At 41.3% G+C, this 18969-nt stretch overlaps 17 non-coding genes across 17 annotated transcripts; 4 read left to right on the forward strand and 13 right to left on the reverse strand.

Moving 5' to 3' along the window:
• Positions 1-11: 11 nt before the first annotated feature.
• Positions 12-85, reverse strand: trnai-aau (transfer RNA isoleucine (anticodon AAU)). The gene has a single exon. It is a non-coding gene; the product is annotated as a tRNA-Ile (tRNA).
• Positions 86-542: 457 nt separating this feature from the next.
• On the reverse strand, positions 543-615 carry trnak-cuu (transfer RNA lysine (anticodon CUU)). The gene has a single exon. It is a non-coding gene; the product is annotated as a tRNA-Lys (tRNA).
• A 563-nt stretch (positions 616-1178) lies between these two features.
• trnaa-agc (transfer RNA alanine (anticodon AGC)) lies at positions 1179-1251 on the forward strand. The gene has a single exon. It is a non-coding gene; the product is annotated as a tRNA-Ala (tRNA).
• Positions 1252-1412: 161 nt separating this feature from the next.
• Positions 1413-1486, reverse strand: trnai-aau (transfer RNA isoleucine (anticodon AAU)). Its single transcript has one exon. It is a non-coding gene; the product is annotated as a tRNA-Ile (tRNA).
• A 448-nt stretch (positions 1487-1934) lies between these two features.
• On the reverse strand, positions 1935-2007 carry trnak-cuu (transfer RNA lysine (anticodon CUU)). Its single transcript has one exon. It is a non-coding gene; the product is annotated as a tRNA-Lys (tRNA).
• A 798-nt stretch (positions 2008-2805) lies between these two features.
• trnai-aau (transfer RNA isoleucine (anticodon AAU)) lies at positions 2806-2879 on the reverse strand. Its single transcript has one exon. It is a non-coding gene; the product is annotated as a tRNA-Ile (tRNA).
• Positions 2880-3332: 453 nt separating this feature from the next.
• Positions 3333-3405, reverse strand: trnak-cuu (transfer RNA lysine (anticodon CUU)). Its single transcript has one exon. It is a non-coding gene; the product is annotated as a tRNA-Lys (tRNA).
• A 564-nt stretch (positions 3406-3969) lies between these two features.
• On the forward strand, positions 3970-4042 carry trnaa-agc (transfer RNA alanine (anticodon AGC)). Its single transcript has one exon. It is a non-coding gene; the product is annotated as a tRNA-Ala (tRNA).
• Positions 4043-4204: 162 nt separating this feature from the next.
• On the reverse strand, positions 4205-4278 carry trnai-aau (transfer RNA isoleucine (anticodon AAU)). The gene has a single exon. It is a non-coding gene; the product is annotated as a tRNA-Ile (tRNA).
• A 1293-nt stretch (positions 4279-5571) lies between these two features.
• On the reverse strand, positions 5572-5645 carry trnai-aau (transfer RNA isoleucine (anticodon AAU)). Its single transcript has one exon. It is a non-coding gene; the product is annotated as a tRNA-Ile (tRNA).
• A 1295-nt stretch (positions 5646-6940) lies between these two features.
• Positions 6941-7014, reverse strand: trnai-gau (transfer RNA isoleucine (anticodon GAU)). Its single transcript has one exon. It is a non-coding gene; the product is annotated as a tRNA-Ile (tRNA).
• A 455-nt stretch (positions 7015-7469) lies between these two features.
• On the reverse strand, positions 7470-7542 carry trnak-cuu (transfer RNA lysine (anticodon CUU)). Its single transcript has one exon. It is a non-coding gene; the product is annotated as a tRNA-Lys (tRNA).
• Positions 7543-8106: 564 nt separating this feature from the next.
• On the forward strand, positions 8107-8179 carry trnaa-agc (transfer RNA alanine (anticodon AGC)). The gene has a single exon. It is a non-coding gene; the product is annotated as a tRNA-Ala (tRNA).
• Positions 8180-8426: 247 nt separating this feature from the next.
• On the reverse strand, positions 8427-8499 carry trnak-cuu (transfer RNA lysine (anticodon CUU)). Its single transcript has one exon. It is a non-coding gene; the product is annotated as a tRNA-Lys (tRNA).
• A 550-nt stretch (positions 8500-9049) lies between these two features.
• trnaa-agc (transfer RNA alanine (anticodon AGC)) lies at positions 9050-9122 on the forward strand. The gene has a single exon. It is a non-coding gene; the product is annotated as a tRNA-Ala (tRNA).
• Positions 9123-9284: 162 nt separating this feature from the next.
• trnai-aau (transfer RNA isoleucine (anticodon AAU)) lies at positions 9285-9358 on the reverse strand. The gene has a single exon. It is a non-coding gene; the product is annotated as a tRNA-Ile (tRNA).
• Positions 9359-9815: 457 nt separating this feature from the next.
• trnak-cuu (transfer RNA lysine (anticodon CUU)) lies at positions 9816-9888 on the reverse strand. The gene has a single exon. It is a non-coding gene; the product is annotated as a tRNA-Lys (tRNA).
• Positions 9889-18969: the final 9081 nt, after the last annotated feature.

Genomic DNA, 18969 nt, shown 5'->3' on the forward strand with positions numbered 1-18969 from the left:
AAATCAAATCGTAGCCAGTACGGGGATCGAACCCACGACTTTGGCGTTATTAGCACCACGCTCTAACCAGCTGAGCTAACCAGCCTTGACAAAAAAAAAAAAGCTTTTTAATCCGTGCTCATCTTCTTTCTCATCTTTAGGTCTGTTTTTTTTTTTCACTTGGATTATTAAGCACATTTTTACCACACCACACAGCAGTGCAAAATGCACAAAAAAAGTACAATCTGTTGCACATGTATCCACTTCTGTGTCAAAGAGTCTTGGCTCAAAATGAAAGAGTCTGTGTTAATTCCCTGCTTTCATGTTAGGCTTCACCTGGGTAATTTAAGTAGTATAAGCCTTGTTTAGCATGCAAGAGGTGACGAGATTGATTCCAGTTTTGTCCATTGCTTCTTTTTTTCACTTGGATTATTTTTCTTCAATTGAGCTCATTTTTTATCAGACAGCACACTACATTAGCTAAAGTACAATCTGTTGCTAAATGTATTCAAATGTTTTTCTGTTGATGTCATCCATAATTGGATCTTTTCACCAAAAAGGTTCGCCCAACGTGGGGCTCGAACCCACGACCCTGAGATTAAGAGTCTCATGCTCTACCGACTGAGCTAGCCGGGCATTATACGCAAGCCTGCTACTTATAACCACAACAAACTACTTTAGCTAGTATCTACTTAATAAGCCTAATTGCCTCAGTCACTGTAATTAACATTAGAAATGAAGCATGTTCAATCTATTTGTCTTACGGATCTAAGACCCTACTGTCAATATCCTCATAATGTGCCCTCAGTCAAATTTCCTGTAAGGTTTTCTACTTGATAGTGTCAAATATCAAAAAGCGTCACCTCTGCCTTGTTCGACAGGCCAAAAACCAAAAGCATGTCATCTGTATGATGAAATGGGCTTGACACAAGCAAATCCATCAATCAGAAATATCAGTTGCATTGATTCCCATGCGTAAGACCTCTCAACAATACCAGGCAACTATACCTGGGTAAGTCGGTCGATAAAAACTATTTTTGCCGTTAATAGCACCACGGCCTTGCTGGTTTAAAGACTTTGACGGTCAGGGACAAATGATTGACATCTTCTGTATCCATGAATCTTGGTACGGAACGAAAGCATCCGATTAGTCCTTGCCTATAGTTTTGCCTGAATTTCTTGTCTCTTTCTTTTAAGTAGGGGAATTAGCTCAAATGGTAGAGCGCTCGCTTAGCATGCGAGAGGTAGCGGGATCGATACCCGCATTCTCCATATTGGTCATATTTCCTTAATTGAGCCAATTTTTACCACACAGCACAGCACAGTAGAGCTACACACAAGAAAAAGCCCAACCTGTTGATGAATGTATCCAAATCAGTTTGCATAAGACCTGTCAACAAGGCAACCTGAGTACAGGGGTCCAAAATAAATTTTGGCCAGTACGGGGATCGAACACGCGACCTTGGCGTTATTAGCACCACGCTCTAACCAGCTGAGCTAACCGGCCTTGATAAAAAAGCTTTTTAATCCGTGCTCATCTTCTTTCTCATCTTTAGGTCTGTTTTTTTTTTTCCCTTGGATTATTAAGAACATTTTTACCACACCACACAGCAGTGCAAAATGCACAAAAAAGTACAATCTGTTGCACGATGTATCCAGCTTCTGTGTCAAAGAGTCTTGGCTCAAAATGAAAGAGTCTGTGTTAATTCCTGCTTTCATGTTACGCTTCACCTGGGTAATGTTAAGTAGTATAAGCCTTGTTTAGCATGCAAGAGGTGACGAGATTGATTCCAGTTTTGTCCATGCTTCTTTTTTTCACTTGGATTATTTTTCTTCAATTGAGCTCATTTTTATCAGACAGCACACTACATTAGCTAAAGTACAATCTGTTGCTAAATGTATTCAAATGTTTTTCTTTGATGTCATCCATAATTGGATCTTTCACCAAAAAGGTTCGCCCACCGTGGGGCTCGAACCCACGACCCTGAGATTAAGAGTCTCATGCTCTACCGACTGAGCTAGCCAGGCAATACACGCAAGCCTGCTACTTAACACCACAACTAACTACATTAGCTAGTATCTACTTAATAAGCCTAATTGCCTCAGTGACTGTAACTAACATTAGAAATGAAGCATGTTCAATCTATTTGTCTTACGGATCCTAAGACCCTACTGTCAATATCCTCATAATGTGCCCTCAGTCAATTTCCTGTAAGGTTTTCTACTTGATAGTGTCAAATATCAAAAAGCGTCACCTCTGCCTTGTTCGACAGGCCAAAAACCAAAAGCATGTCATCTGTATGATGAAAATGGGCTTGACACAAGCAAATCCATCAATCAGAAATATCAGTTGCATTGATCCCATGCGTAAGACCTCTCAACAATTCCAGGCAACTATACCTGGCTAAGTGGGTCGATAAAAAATATTTTTGGCGTTAATAGCACCACAGCCTTGCTGGTTTAAAGACTTTGACGGTCAGGGACAAATGATTGACATCTTCTGTATCCAAGAATCTTGGTACGGAACGAAAGCATCCGATTAGTCCTTGCCTATAGTTTTGCCTGAATTTCTTGTCTCTTTCTTTTAAGTAGGGGAATTAGCTCAAATGGTAGAGCGTTAGCTTAGCATGCGAGAGGTAGCGGGATCGATGACCCGCATTCTCATATTGGTCATATTTCTTTAATTGAGCCAATTTTTACCACACAGCACAGCACAGTAGAGCTACACACACGAAAAAGCCCAACCTGTTGATGAATGTATCCAAATCAGTTTGCATAAGACCTGTCAACAAGGCAACCTGAGTACAGGGGTCCAAAATAAAATTGTGGCCAGTACGGGGATCGAACCCGCGACCTTGGCGTTATTAGCACCACGCTCTAACCAGCTGAGCTAACCGGCCTTGATAAAAAAGCTTTTTAATCCGTGCTCATCTTCTTTCTCATCTTTAGGTCTGTTTTTTTTTTTCACTTGGATTATTAAGCACATTTTTACCACACCACACAGCAGTGCAAAATGCACAAAAAAGTACAATCTGTTGCACGATGTATCCAGCTTCTGTGTCAAAGAGTCTTGGCTCAAAATGAAAGAGTCTGTGTTAATCCCTGCTTTCATGTTACGCTTCACCTGGGTAATTTGCTCAAGTAGTATAAGCCTTGTTTAGCATGCCAGAGGTGACGAGATTGATTCCAGTTTTTTCCATGCTTCTTTTTTTCACTTGGATTATTTTTCTTCAATTGAGCACATTTTTATCAGACAGCACACTACATTAGCTAAAGTACAATCTGTTGCTAAATGTATTCAAATGTTTTTCTGTTGATGTCATCCATAATTGGATCTTTTCACCAAAAAGGTTCGCCCAACGTGGGGCTCGAACCCACGACCCTGAGATTAAGAGTCTCATGCTCTACCGACTGAGCTAGCCGGGCATTATACGCAAGCCTGCTACTTAACACCACAACTAACTACATTAGCTAGTATCTACTTAATAAGCCTAATTGCCTCAGTCACTGTAACTAACATTAGAAATGAAGCATGTTCAATCTATTTGTCTTACGGATCTAAGACCCTACTGTCAATATCCTCATAATGTGCCCTCAGTCAAATTTCCTGTAAGGTTTTCTACTTGATAGTGTCAAATATCAAAAGCGTCACCTCTGCCTTGTTCGACAGGCCAAAAAACCAAAAGCATATCATCTGTATGATGAAAATGGGCTTGACACAAGCCAATCCATCAATCAAAAATATCAGTTGCATTGATTCCCATGCGTAAGACCTCTCAACAATACCAGGCAACTATACCTGGGTAAGTGGGTCGATAAAAACTATTTTTGGCGTTAATAGCACCACAGCCTTGCTAGTTTAAAGACTTAGACGGTCAGGGACAAATGATTGACATCTTCTGTATCCAAGAATCTTGGTACGGAACGAAAGCATCCGATTAGTCCTTGACTATAGGTTTGCCTGAATTTCTTGTCTCTTTCTTTTAAGTAGGGGAATTAGCTCAATTGGTAGAGCGCTCGCTTAGCATGCGAGAGGTAGCGGGATCGATGCCCGCATTCTCCATATTGGTCAAATTTCATTAATTGAGCCAATTTTTACCACACAGCACAGCACAGTAGAGCTACACACACGAAAAAGCCCAACCTGTTGATGAATGTATCCAAATCAGTTTGAATAAGACCTGTCAACAAGGCAACCCGAGTACAGGGGTCCAAAATCAAATCGTAGCCAGTACGGGGATCGAACCCACGACTTTGGCGTTATTAGCACCACGCTCTAACCAGCTGAGCTAACCAGCCTTGACAAAAAAAAAAGCTTTTTAATCCGTGCTCATCTTCTTTCTCATCTTTAGGTCTGTTTTTTTTTTCACTTGGATTATTAAGCACATTTTACCACACCACACAGCAGTGCAAAATGCACAAAAAAGTACAATCTGTTGCACGATGTATCCCAGCTTCTGTGTCAAGGAGTCTTGGCTCAAATGAAACAGTCTGTGTTAATCCCTGCTTTCATGTTACGCTTCACCTGGGTAATTTGCTCAAGTAGTATAAACCTTTTTTAGCATGCCAGAAGTAACGAGATTGATTCCAGTTTTTTCCATGCTTCTTTTTTTCACTTGGATTATTTTTCTTCAATTGAGCACATTTTTATCAGACAGCACACTACATTAGCTAAAGTACAATCTGTTGCTAATGTATTCAAATGTTTTTCTGTTGATGTCATCCATAATTGGATCTTTTCACCTAAAAGGTTCGCCCAACGTGGGGCTCGAACCCACGACCCTGCGATTAACAGTCTCATGCTCTACCGACTGAGCTAGCCAACTAACTACATTAGCTAGTATCTACTTAATAAGCCTATTTGCCTGAGTCACTGTAACTAATATTAGAAATGAAGCATGTTCAATCTATTTGTCTTACGGATCTAAAACCCTACTGTCAATATCCTCATAATGTGCCCTCAGTCAAATTTCCTGTAAGGTTTTCTACTTGATAGTGTCAAATATCAAAAAGCGTCACCTCTGCCTTGTTCGACAGGCCAAAAAACCAAAAGCATGTCATCTGTATGATGAAAATGGGCTTGACACAAGCAAATCCATCAATCAGAAATATCAGTTGCATTGATTCCCATGCCTAAGACCTCTCAACAATACCAGGCAACTATACCTGGGTAAGTGGGTCGATAAAAACTATTTTTGGCATTAATAGCACCACGGCCTTGCAGGTTTAAAGACTTTGACGGTCAGGGACAAATGATTGACATCTTCTGTATCCAAGAAACTTGGTACGGAACGAAAGCATCCGATTAGTCCTTGCATATAGTTTTGCCTGAATTTCTTGTCTCTTTCTTCTAAGTAGGGGAATTAGCTCAAATGGTAGAGCGCTCGCTTAGCATTCGAGAGGTAGCGGTATCGATGCCCGCATTCTGCATATTGGTCATATTTATTTAATTGAGCCAATTTTTACCACACAGCACAGCACAGTAGAGCTACACACACAAAAAAGCCCAACCTGTTGATGAATGTATCCAAATCAGTTTGCATAAGACCTGTCAACAAGGCAACCTGAGTACAGGGGTCCAAAATCAAATCGTAGCCAGTACGGGGATCGAACCCACGACTTTGGCGTTATTAGCACCACGCTCTAACCAGCTGAGCTAACCAGCCTTGACAAAAAAAAAAAGCTTTTTAATCCGTGCTCATCTTCTTTCTCATCTTTAGGTCTGTTTTTTTTTTCACTTGGATTATTAAGCACATTTTTACCACACCACACAGCAGTGCAAAATGCACAAAAAAGTACAATCTGTTGCACGATGTATCCAGCTTCTGTGTCAAGGAGTCTTGGCTCAAAATGAAACAGTCTGTGTTAATCCCTGCTTTCATGTTACGCTTCACCTGGGTAATTTGCTCAAGTAGTATAAACCTTTTTTAGCATGCCAGAAGTAACGAGATTGATTCCAGTTTTTTCCATGCTTCTTTTTTTCACTTGGATTATTTTTCTTCAATTGAGCACATTTTTATCAGACAGCACACTACATTAGCTAAAGTACAATCTGTTGCTAAATGTATTCAAATGTTTTTCTGTTGATGTCATCCATAATTGGATCTTTTCACCTAAAAGGTTCGCCCAACGTGGGGCTCGAACCCACGACCCTGCGATTAACAGTCTCATGCTCTACCGACTGAGCTAGCCAACTAACTACATTAGCTAGTATCTACTTAATAAGCCTATTTGCCTGAGTCACTGTAACTAATATTAGAAATGAAGCATGTTCAATCTATTTGTCTTACGGATCTAAAACCCTACTGTCAATATCCTCATAATGTGCCCTCAGTCAAATTTCCTGTAAGGTTTTCTACTTGATAGTGTCAAATATCAAAAAGCGTCACCTCTGCCTTGTTCGACAGGCCAAAAACCAAAAGCATGTCATCTGTATGATGAAAATGGGCTTGACACAAGCAAATCCATCAATCAGAAATATCAGTTGCATTGATTCCCATGCCTAAGACCTCTCAACAATACCAGGCAACTATACCTGGGTAAGTGGGTCGATAAAAACTATTTTTGGCATTAATAGCACCACGGCCTTGCAGGTTTAAAGACTTTGACGGTCAGGGACAAATGATTGACATCTTCTGTATCCAAGAAACTTGGTACGGAACGAAAGCATCCGATTAGTCCTTGCATATAGTTTTGCCTGAATTTCTTGTCTCTTTCTTCTAAGTAGGGGAATTAGCTCAAATGGTAGAGCGCTCGCTTAGCATTCGAGAGGTAGCGGGATCGATGCCCGCATTCTGCATATTGGTCATATTTATTTAATTGAGCCAATTTTTACCACACAGCACAGCACAGTAGAGCTACACACACAAAAAAGCCCAACCTGTTGATGAATGTATCCAAATCAGTTTGCATAAGACCTGTCAACAAGGCAACCTGAGTACAGGGGACCAAAATCAAATCGTGGCCAGTACGGGGATCGAACCCGCAACCTTGGCGTTATCAGCACCACGCTCTAACCAGCTGAGCTAACCGGCCTTGACAAAAACAGCTGTTTAATCTGTGCACATCTTCTTTCTCACCTTTAGTTCTGTTTTTTTTTTCACTTGGATTATTAAGCACATTTTTACCACACCACACAGCAGTGCAAAATGCACAAAAAAGTACAATCTGTTGCACGATGTATCCAGCTTCTGTGTCAAAGAGTCTTAGCTCAAAATGAAAGAGTCTGTGTTAATCCCTGCTTTCATATTACGCTTCACCTGGTTAATTTGCTCAAGTAGTATAAGCCTTGTTTAGCATGCCAGAGGTGACGAGATTGATTCCAGTTTTTTCCATGCTTCTTTTTTTTTTACTTGGATTATTTTTCTTCAATTGAGCACATTTTTATCAGACAGCACACTACATTAGCTAAAGTACAATCTGTTGCTAAGTGTATTCAAATGTTTTTCTGTTGATGTCATCCATAATTGGATCTTTTCACCAAAAAGGTTCGCCCAACGTGGGGCTCGAACCCACGACCCTGAGATTAAGAGTCTCATGCTCTACCGACTGAGCTAGCCGGGCAATATACGCTAGCCTGCTACTTAACACCACAACTAACTACATTAGATAGTATCTACTTAATAAGCCTATTTGCCTGAGTCACTGTAACTAACATTAGAAATGAAGCATGTTCAATCTATTTGTCTTACGGATCTAAAACCCTACTGTCAATATCCTCATAATGTGCCCTCAGTCAAATTTCCTGTAAGGTTTTCTACTTGATAGTGTCAAATATCAAAAAGCGTCACCTCTGCCTTGTTCGACAGGCCAAAAACCAAAAGCATGTCATCTGTATGATGAAAATGGGCTTGACACAAGCAAATCCATCAATCAGAAATATCAGTTGCATTGATTCCCATGCCTAAGACCTCTCAACAATACCAGGCAACTATACCTGGGTAAGTGGGTCGATAAAAACTATTTTTGGCATTAATAGCACCACGGCCTTGCAGGTTTAAAGACTTTGACGGTCAGGGACAAATGATTGACATCTTCTGTATCCAAGAATCTTGGTACGGAACGAAAGCATCCGATTAGTCCTTGCATATAGTTTTGCCTGAATTTCTTGTCTCTTTCTTTTAAGTAGGGGAATTAGCTCAAATGGTAGAGCGCTCGCTTAGCATGCGAGAGGTAGCGGGATTGATGCCCGCATTCTCCATATTGGTCATATTTCTTTAATTGAGCCATTTTTTACCACACAGCACAGCACAGTAGAGCTACACACACGAAAAAGCCTAACCTGTTGATGAATGTATCCAAATCAGTTTGCATAAGACCTGTCAACAATTGAGCACATTTTTATCAGAGAGCACTCTACATTAGCTAAAGTACAATCAGTTGCTAAATGTATTCAAATGTTTTTCTGTTGATGTCATCCATAATTGGATCTTTTCACCAAAAAGGTTCGCCCAACGTGGGGCTCGAACCCACGACCCTGAGATTAAGAGTCTCATGCTCTACCGACTGAGCTAGCCAGGCAATATACTTAACACCACAACTAACTACATTAGCTAGTATCTACTTAATAAGCCTAATTGCCTCAGTCACTGTAACTAACATTAGAAATGAAGCATGTTCAATCTATTTGTCTTACGGATCTAAAACCCTACTGTCAATATCCTCATAATGTGCCCTCAGTCAAATTTCCTGTAAGGATTTCTACTTGATAGTGTCAAATATCAAAAAGCGTCACCTCTGCCTTGTTCGACAGGCCAAAAACCAAAAGCATGTCATCTGTACGATGAAAATGGGCTTGACACAAGCAAATCCATCAATCAGAAATATCAGTTGCATTGATTTTCATGCGTAAGACCTCTCAACAATACCAGGCAACTATACCTGGGTAAGTGGGTCGATAAAAACTATTTTGGTGTTAATAGCACCACGGCCTTGCTGGTTTAAAGACTTTGACGGTCAGGGACAAATGATTGACATCTTCTGTATCCAAGAAACTTGGTACGGAACGAAAGCATCCGATTAGTCCTTGCATATAGTTTTGCCTGAATTTCTTGTCTCTTTCTTTTAAGTAGGGGAATTAGCTCAAATGGTAGAGCGCTCGCTTAGCATGCGAGAGGTAGCGGGATCGATGCCCGCATTCTCCATATTGGTCATATTTATTTAATTGAGCCAATTTTTACCACACAGCACAACACAGTAGAGCTACACACACAAAAAAGCCCAACCTGTTGATGAATGTATCCAAATCAGTTTGCATAAGACCTGTCAACAAGGCAACCTGAGTACAGGGGACCAAAATCAAACCGTGGGCAGTACGGGGATCGAACCCGCGACCTTGGCGTTATTAGCACCACGCTCTAACCAGCTGAGCTAACCGGCCTTGACAAAAAAAAAAAGCTGTTTAATCCGTGCACATCTTCTTTCTCACCTTTAGGTCTTTTTTTTTTTTCACTTGGATTATTAAGCACATTTTTACCACACCACACAGCAGTGCAAAATGCACAAAAAAGTACAATCTGTTGCACGATGTATCCAGCTTCTGTGTCAAAGAGTCTTGGCTCAAAATGAAAGAGTCTGTGTTAATCCCTGCTTTCATGTTCCGCTTCACCTGGGTAATTTGCTCAAGTAGTATAAACCTTGTTTAGCATGCCAGAGGTGACGAGATTGATTCCAGTTTTTTCCATGCTTCTTTTTTTCACTTGGATTATTTTTCTTCAATTGAGCACATTTTTATCAGACAGCACACTACATTAGCTAAAGTACAATCTGTTGCTAAATGTATTCAAATGTTTTTCTGTTGATGTCATCCATAATTGGATCTTTTCACCAAAAAGGTTCGCCCAACGTGGGGCTCGAACCCATGACCCTGAGATTAAGAGTCTCATGCTCTACCGACTGAGCTAGCCGGGCAATATACGTTAGCCTGCTACTTAACACCACAACTAACTACATTAGCTAGTATCTACTTAATAAGCCTAATTGCCTCAGTCACTGTAACTAACATTAGAAATGAAGCATGTTCAATCTATTTGTCTTACGGATCTAAAACCCTACTGTCAATATCCTCATAATGTGCCCTCAGTCAAATTTCCTGTAAGGTTTTCTACTTGATAGTGTCAAATATCAAAAAGCGTCACCTCTGCCTTGTTCGACTGGCCAAAAACCAAAAGCATGTCATCTGTACGATGAAAATGGGCTTGACACAAGCAAATCCATCAATCAGAAATATCAGTTGCATTGATTTTCATGCGTAAGACCTCTCAACAATACCAGGCAACTATACCTGGGTAAGTGGGTCGATAAAAACTATTTTGGCGTTAATAGCACCACGGCCTTGCTGGTTTAAAGACTTTGACGGTCAGGGACAAATGATTGACATCTTCTGTATCCAAGAAACTTGGTACGGAACGAAAGCATCCGATTAGTCCTTGCATATAGTTTTGCCTGAATTACTTGTCACTTTCTTTTAAGTAGGCGTTCTGCATATTGGTCATATTTATTTAATTGAGCCAATTTTTACCACACAGCACAGCACAGTAGAGCTACACACACAAAAAAGCCCAACCTGTTGATGAATGTATCCAAATCAGTTTGCATAAGACCTGTCAACAAGGCAAGCTGAGTACAGGGGTCCAAAATCAAATCGTGGCCAGTACAGAGATCGAACCCACGACCTTGGCGTTATTAGCACCCCGCTCTAACCAGCTGAGCTAACCGGCTGTTAGAGTTGTACGCCGTTCCAACACTTATAAACCAGAGAAGAATGACACGAAGAAGTTGAGTTCTTTTACTTGCAAGGAGAGCGATCAGAGACGACCAATACAGCAGCCTCCAAAAAGCTCTGCCGTCTCTTCCGCTTCCTCTCTTTTTATTCAATAATAGGGCGGTACATTCATCACAGGATCACACCAAATAAGCTTATAATTTGCATGTAGGGTTGTCTCTTTGGTAGACGCTCCATCGCCAAGGTCTTCTTGTTTTTCTTGCTTCTCCGCGGCTGCAGGCCTCCTCTTATCAAGTCGCGGTCATTCTGTTCTGTAAACAGCCTTTAGCCCACCAGTTTCTGAAGAGACTAATGATTCAATGTAGTGCGCATATTAAAAAGATTAATATAGTTTAATGCATGCGAGATATATATATATGTCAAAAGGATTAATAGAGTTTAATACATGTGGGATATATATGTCAAAAAGGTAGTAAAGGTTAATAGCATGATAACTTATATACATTTTCCAACATTTCCCCCCTGTTTATCATGTAGCAAACCTTTTTCTAATTCTTTTTTTTTTTTTTTTCTTAATAATAACAACAATAATAATAGAAAAAATCGTGAGTATAGTGATATATATACATATATCTTTTTTTTTTTTTCTTAATAATAACAACAATAATAATAATAATAGAAAAAATCGTGAGTATAGAATAACAAAAATAATAGGAAAACATCGTGAGTATCACACAGAGTGATAATGCCGTTCTGGACCACATAGGGACTGTAGTACGGTGCTGAGAACAGGCCACATGACGCACCGAATCGAAACCACAATGCAACCAACCAAGCATTCAAGAGAACAAAAACGTGGTGTCGCTGTTCAGGAGAGGACAGAATAAATGCTACCCTGCCGATTCAAAACGCTGCTCCTTTTTTTTTTTTTTTTTTTTTCTTTGAATCAGCAGATTCAAGTCTGCTGAGAGATCCATATTCTACCATCCTATCACCATAAGTCACCATATTTCCGAACGTCGTTTCCAGCCTTATCCAAACAGCACCTTGCCTGATAAATATAGGAAGTTCAGTATTAAAACAACAAAAAGCCTGATAAATTCAGGAAATACAGAATTAAAACAACAAAAAAGCCTGATAAATTCAGGAAATTCAGAATTAAAACAACAAAAAATACATTTAAAACATAATGAGTCAAGCATATGTCCCCCAATATTTCCCCCTGTTTATCATATATTGAACTTTTTTTTTTTTTTTTTTTTTCTATAGTACTTCCCTAATAACCTCTTCCGGTAGGATTTTCGACTATTAGTTCATAAACTGAGCAATACATTTACACTCAAAGGGATGTTGCTTCAATTCTCGAAGATAGATTCTCAGAACAGTTGGCTCAACTGTAAGTCACTGGGCTCCATGGACATCTCAAAGCCCTCATCGTGGATTTTATTTTCCAAGAGCGGGTATAACTGTGTGGGATCAACCTCCCTGGGTGATAAGGCCGTAGTGATGAGACGGTTCACAAGACTGCGCAGACAAGGAATACAACAACATCCACACAAGGTCAGAATTGCTGCCAATACAGCCATAGATGTTAAAACAGATTGAACTAGGGCTTTGTATTTCCCGAATACATTCATCCAGGAATCCCACATCGTAGTTTCCACCCCTGAATGCTCCTTCATCTTCCGGTTGAGGGTGCGCAGGCCGTCAATGGCCAATGTCAGACTGCCTCCTGCAGCTGTGTTGTTTGGTATGAACGAGCAGCATTGCTCTCCAAACACGGCGCAAAACCCCATTTTTCTCAGCCAAGAGCATATCAAGCGCTATTCTGTTCTGAAAAGCCATTAGGGAAGTGGCGGATAATTGTCCATGCACGGCCTCAAAACCGACATGTGTCCAATTTCCTAATTTCTGAACATTGTAATGGATGTAGTTGATCCTGTCTACGTTCTTATTAATCGTACACCACCAACACAAGGTTGATTCTAATCCCGCTGCTATTTGATTTGCTATTTTATATTCGTCAGGCACCCCCCTGGGAACCCCAATTGCATCTATGTAAGTTGGATCTGTTAGCTTCTCCCAGGGCGGGGTTGACCGCTTCGTCTGGTGCCAGTCTGCAGGCACCAGGCTGTCTATTTTGAATAATAGGTTACTTATTGTTGTTGGATATATGGACACTGGTAATAAAAGGGTTACTAAGACACACAACCCAGTGGTGTTTGTGGGCAATCGATCAAACAACCTGATCCCAAACTTGATCCCAACTTCTGCAACGACAATCTGGTTGAGTTATAACCGCTGGTTTTACCTGTAATAATGGTCATGGATATATGGACACTGGTAATAAAAGGGTTACTAAGACTCACAACCCAGTGGTGTTTGTGGGCAATCGATCAAACAACCTGATCCCAAACTTGATCCCAACTTCTGCAACGACAATCTGGTTGAGTTATAACCGCTGGTTTTACCTGTAATAATGGTCATGGCCCCAAAAGCACGCAATCTTGTTGAGTGACAATAGCTGCTTGCTCCACTTAAAGAAGCCAATTGTTGTTTTTACCACATCAAGCATTTTTTTTTTCTCTTAAAAAATTGTAAATAATAAAAAATGAAATTAACAGTTGTCGATAAGGTAACATCCAAATTGCATCAAAAACCCGCGTAGAAACACATCCTCAGTCATGCTGAAAATACAAGACTACTACAGCAGTAACATCCAACATCCGTTACGCACCCGATTCGTCTTTACACAAAAATTTCCACCTCCCAAAAATAAATAAAAAAAGAATGCATGAAAAATCAGCTACAGGACATAGTGAAGGAGAACAGAGGTGATACGGTCACAATTTTGGAGGCCTAATGTGGGTGGGGAGTCTGTTTAAAGCTAAGAGGGCCTGCTCTGCATCAGGGTTCCACAGCACCTGAGAAGACATCGATTTATAATGAGTGAGGGCAGTTAAAGGCTTGCTGAACCTTGGAAGAAATACTCAATACTCAAAAGGCAATAAATAACAACAACTGTTTTACAGTAATGGATGTGAGGAGTTTGGATGACAGGTCCTTGTCATTTTCCACTAATAATGTGACCCAGAAATATAACGGAAATGTAACAGCAAAAATGCAACTGAAATCCAAACCAAAACTGAGACAATAACCCTATTGCTGTAAATAACAATAATAATAATTATTCTCTAAATGCTCTCGGTCTGGGTTCAAGGAAACAAAAAGTGCACAGCGCAAGTTATAACCAGAATAATGTAGTCATCCCAATGCTACCATTTAAATAAAAAACAATACAGCATCATATCGGTCATTGGCTGGGGCAACACAATGAAATGAAATAAAATCCACAGTACAATATAAATGTGAAGGCTTTTTTTTTTTTTTTTTTTTATGTCTTCCACTGTTCTTTTTTACATGGCTGCACTAGAATCAACAATGAGAAAAGAAAAAAATTCACTTGTCAGAGGGATGCGTATCAGTGTGTTATGTCTTCGTATTCAGCGTGAGTGTCAGTGTAGGTCAGTGTAGGTGTGATGGACCTTATTCAAAGACACAGTAACAGAGGCAAACAGTGCAGCCGTTGGGAAATCTCCCTTCTTAAATAAAATAAAACAAAACAAAACCCAGAAAAAAAAACCCAAAGTGTACATACAACGGTACAATATTCATTTAAAATTGCACAGTTTAGATGTAATGTATATATTTTCCCCAGCTTTTCAAACTTAATTTTAAAACTCTCAGAAAGAAAAGAAAACAAACAAACAAAATACACAAAATGTAAATTCAAAATATTTCCCATATTCCCTTTAAATCTGAATAAGGTGGAGACCCGTTGTAAATCGCTGTGCTGATGCCCAGACGGTAAAATCTATTGCTAAGAGTTCCAAAACAAAACGAGAGAGAGAGAGAGATAGGCCCCACACACACACACACACACACACACACACATACCAGAGAGATAAGGTCTGCCAATGCGTGTAGACGCACATACCCACACACACACACACACACACACACACACACACACACACACACACACACACACAGAGGCTGGAGTGTCTCATCAGAACTCCTGTCCTGCACTTGTATTTTCCTGTAGATGTAACCATTCCCCTATTCCGCCAGTACTGAGCAAATGTATATTGGCTATCAGTATATATAGTAACATCTTTCCCTTTCATTAATTTACAAGCCTCAGTTAGAGCAATTATTTTGGCTGCTTGCGCTGAAAAAGTCGATGGTTAGTTGTCAGCTTTAATCACTGCTGTCACCATGGCGTAGCCCGTTTATGTTTTTCCCAAATAATTTTTCTTTGAAGAGCCATCGATGAATATTACCTCACCCTGAGGCAAGGTTGGTCACTTAAATCTAATCTAGATTTAGCTGTGTGTTCGTGTTATTCTCCGTCATCGGGTAAAGTTAACAATGTGGCTGGGTTAAATGTGGTGCATCGTTCGATAGTGAGATGTGGCTGTGACAGCAACGTGGCCATGCAGGAGAGGTGCCTTGCAGGTGATAAAAAGATCATATTGGTTTGCAGTAGTAAAGCAGCCACTGCATGTGGGACCTTAAGGGTCAATGGGTGGAATAAAACTATTCCGGCACTTGCTTCTACTGCCATCGACGCCGCTATCACCGCCCTCACACAGTGTGGCAATGCGCGGGCTACATTATCTAATTTGGATGAAAAATAAGCTATCGGCCTCAGGTTGTCTCCATGTTGTCGGCCTAGGACAGAAGTCATATATTTGTCTTTGCAGTCCACCATTTGTATAAACGGTTTACTATAATTTGGCAAGGCTAGAGCTAAATTGGAGGTCAGCGCCTGTTTAATATCACAAAAAGTTTTTTCTGCTTCTGACGTCCAATTTAGCGGTGATGTCATTTTCAGGTCTTCAGTGTAAATTAAAGCCGTGAGTGGGGAAGTAATCTCAGCGTAATTTGGTACCCAACTTCTACAATAATTAGTTAATCCTAAGAATGACATCATTTGTTTTTTATTAATTGGTTTTGGCGCCTGTAGGACCGCTGTTTTCCGTTCTTCTAGAATAGTTCTGCCGCCTGCACTGAGGTGGTGACCCAGGTATTTGACTTGTGGATTCCACAATTGCAATTAGTTTTTACTAACTTTGTGCCCCTCTTTAGCTAGGTGATTTAAGAGGGCCACAGTGTCGTTTTTACATGCATCTAGACTCGGAGAAGCCACTAATATATCATCAACGTAAAGTAGAATCTGACTTCCCCCCGGTGGTTGAAATTTGGACATGCTGGCATGCATGGCTTGGGAATATATAGTAGGGCTTTCGCAATAGCCCTGGGGAAGCCTAGTATAGGTGTATCGTTTCCCCTTAAATGTAAAAGCGAACCAAAATTGGCTGTCTGGGTCTATGGGAATGGAGAAAAAGGCATTGCTAATGTCGACCACAGTAAATATTCGCGCATCTGGTCTTAAGGAATTTAGTAATGTGTGTGGGTCAGGCACACACGGAGCTCGCTGTACTACTGCAGCATTTACTGCCTGCAGATCCTGCTCCATTCTCCATCCCACCGAGGGAGCTTGCTTTTTCACCGGGAATATAGGCGTATTGCAGGGGGAATAATCTCTCTCTATAATAACCCCTGCTTGCTGTAAGTCACGTATCACTGGTGTGCCTTCTAGTGTGTCAGGATTAAGCGGATATTGTCTTATGCAAGGCCGATATTCTGTTTTGGGTCTGACTTGTACCGGCAAAATTCCTTTTATCAGTCCAACATCAGACGGTCCTTGTGACCACAATGATTGAGGGATTTGTACATATGGACAGGGGGGTTTGTGCTAGTTCTGATTCATCTTCTTCAGTGAGCAGAAAATGTCACTGGTTTCTGGATGTACTCCAGTCTTGGTCTGTATTGTCCAATACAGCCATTTCCAAATTATGCTCTAATTTGTCCCACATGTCTGCCCAAATCCGTTGCGCTGTCACCTTCTTGAACTATGGTGCCCAACGACTTCCAACTCCTCTCTCTGTTTTTATACAGTGAGATGTGCGGTGGATACCAACCCGGAGCATTGCTAGGTAAAGTGACCCCCGCCACCACGTTACCTTGCCCGTCCGAGAAAACATAAAGAATGACTATGGTTGTTGGCGTGAGTCGTGACAATTTCTTTTCGTATATTGGATCAGGCCAAGGAGAGTTTTTATACCACATGGTGACATGCAGTTTGTCAGAGGGCATGAGCTCCACACCTGTTACGGAGTGGAGACGAGTGCCAAACCTAATTTAAGTAAGCCGTCTCTTCCCAGCAAATTAACAGGGCATTCTGGGATAAAAAGGATGGACACGTTTTATATGATGTTCCTTTGGGGTCTCTCACCCAAACTGGTTTAGAAGCAGTGACTATTGTTGTACCCCCATTTACTGATCTCCCTACTACTCCCTACTAATTCTTCTCCCCCAGTCATGCCGTGTTATCTCCCGGCCCTGCTAGACAGTCTCTGGCTATGTGCCCAGCCTTCCCACAGGACCAGCAGCCTGCTCTCCATTGGCCCTGTGTGTTCCACCCTCGTCCTTGGACACCCCCTCTTCTTTTTCCCCTGCGTCCTCCCTGTCTCCCTCTACCTCCGCCTCCATGGTAAAATGTGTCTGTATCCTGCATAGTGTTTTCCCAAAAGGTGTCAATTTTTTTATAGGTTTGTCTTTTCCTTTTAGTTCTTATCAGTTTGTCTATGTGCATGGCGTGGATATGCCATATACCATATCCAGATACAGGGGAGGAGCTGCAGGCACAGAGGGAAGCGCTGGTGGCTGCACTAGCGGCCCCCATTGCCCCCTCCTCCCCTACTCCTACGCACCCCTTCCCTCTGACTTCCCCTACTTCCAGTTTCTTCATGGTCTTCTTTGCGGAGAAACAGAATAGTTTTCTCCACTTCCATCACTTTAACTGCCTGATCCTCTCTCTCCCTTTCCTCCTCACGTGCTGCATTCTCTCTAGCCTGTCTTATCTTCCTCTCCCCTTCTTCTCTCTTTCCTGCTATCTTTATCCACTGTATTAAAGCCTCAACCCCTTCTCGCTTCATTTGCTTCTCCTTATTTTTACATGTATGTTTTATGACTCCCTGTAACTCAATTAGGCTTTTTACTCTCAATTGTCCATCAAACCCGTATTTTGTTATCCATTTATCTAACGGCTCGACGTAGGCTTTGTTAATCTGCTCTACATACTTCCAGGCTTTACATTTTAGTTCTTCTTTCGGTTCTGGTTTACTGGATCCCTTACCCATTTTGACCTAAATTTGGGCCAGTGTGTCGTACCTGGGGTATCCTAAAACACTGGTATTTGTTCACAGGACAGCGTATCAAAATTCCTCTCGTGGTGTATTTCACTTCTACCTCAAATCATTTGGGGTGGAAATACCTTGCCTCTGCGTCCACGAGGGGTCACTGTTTCCTTCCCTGTGAGGTTTTGTATGGAGTGTCCGTCTAGTGACTTTCACCCCCACTCATCCACACACTCACACCCGCGCGCACTCTCATACACCTGTATGAGTTTTAAATCACTTATTTTACTATTGAACGTTCCTTTTCACTGACAGAGGAGTCCGTCCTCCCCGCGGATTTTAACCCTTTACGGGAGGGGTCCGCCCCCCCACGGAATTTAACTGTCTTTGTTACCTGCCAGAGTCTAGAATACCCAGGGTTTGTTTCCTTTAAGTAACCTCTTGTTACTCTTGTTACCTCTTGTAACCTCTTGTTACCTCTTGTAACCTCTTGTTACCTCTTGTAACCTCTTGTAACCTCTTGTTACCATTCATTCCATTTCTTTTAAACAGAAGTCAACTTACCCCCGTGCCTTCTCTCACTCGTAAGATTCCGTCAACCTCCAGATCCCAACCGACGGGTCGGCCTCCCAGTCCTCAAAGGGGTCTGTCTCTGACCCCTACTAAGGAGTCAGCCTTGGCCAAGGATTTCCTGGTATCCGTCCCGTCCGCTGGAGTCCTTTGGTGTCTTGGAAATCCGGCTCGAAGGACCAATAAAATGTTAGAGTTGTACGCCGTTCCAACACTTATAAACCAGAGAAGAATGACACGAAGAAGTTGCAAGGAGAGCGATCAGAGACGACCAATACAGCAGCCTCCAAAAAGCTCTGCCGTCTCTTCCGCTTCCTCTCTTTTTATTCAATAATAGGGCGGTACATTCATCACAGGATCACACCAAATAAGCTTATAATTTGCATGTAGGGTTGTCTCTTTGGTAGACGCTCCATCGCCAAGGTCTTCTTG

This window comes from Denticeps clupeoides, chromosome 14, assembly GCF_900700375.1.
Source record: "Denticeps clupeoides chromosome 14, fDenClu1.1, whole genome shotgun sequence".
NCBI classification, from domain to species: Eukaryota; Metazoa; Chordata; class Actinopteri; order Clupeiformes; family Denticipitidae; genus Denticeps; species Denticeps clupeoides.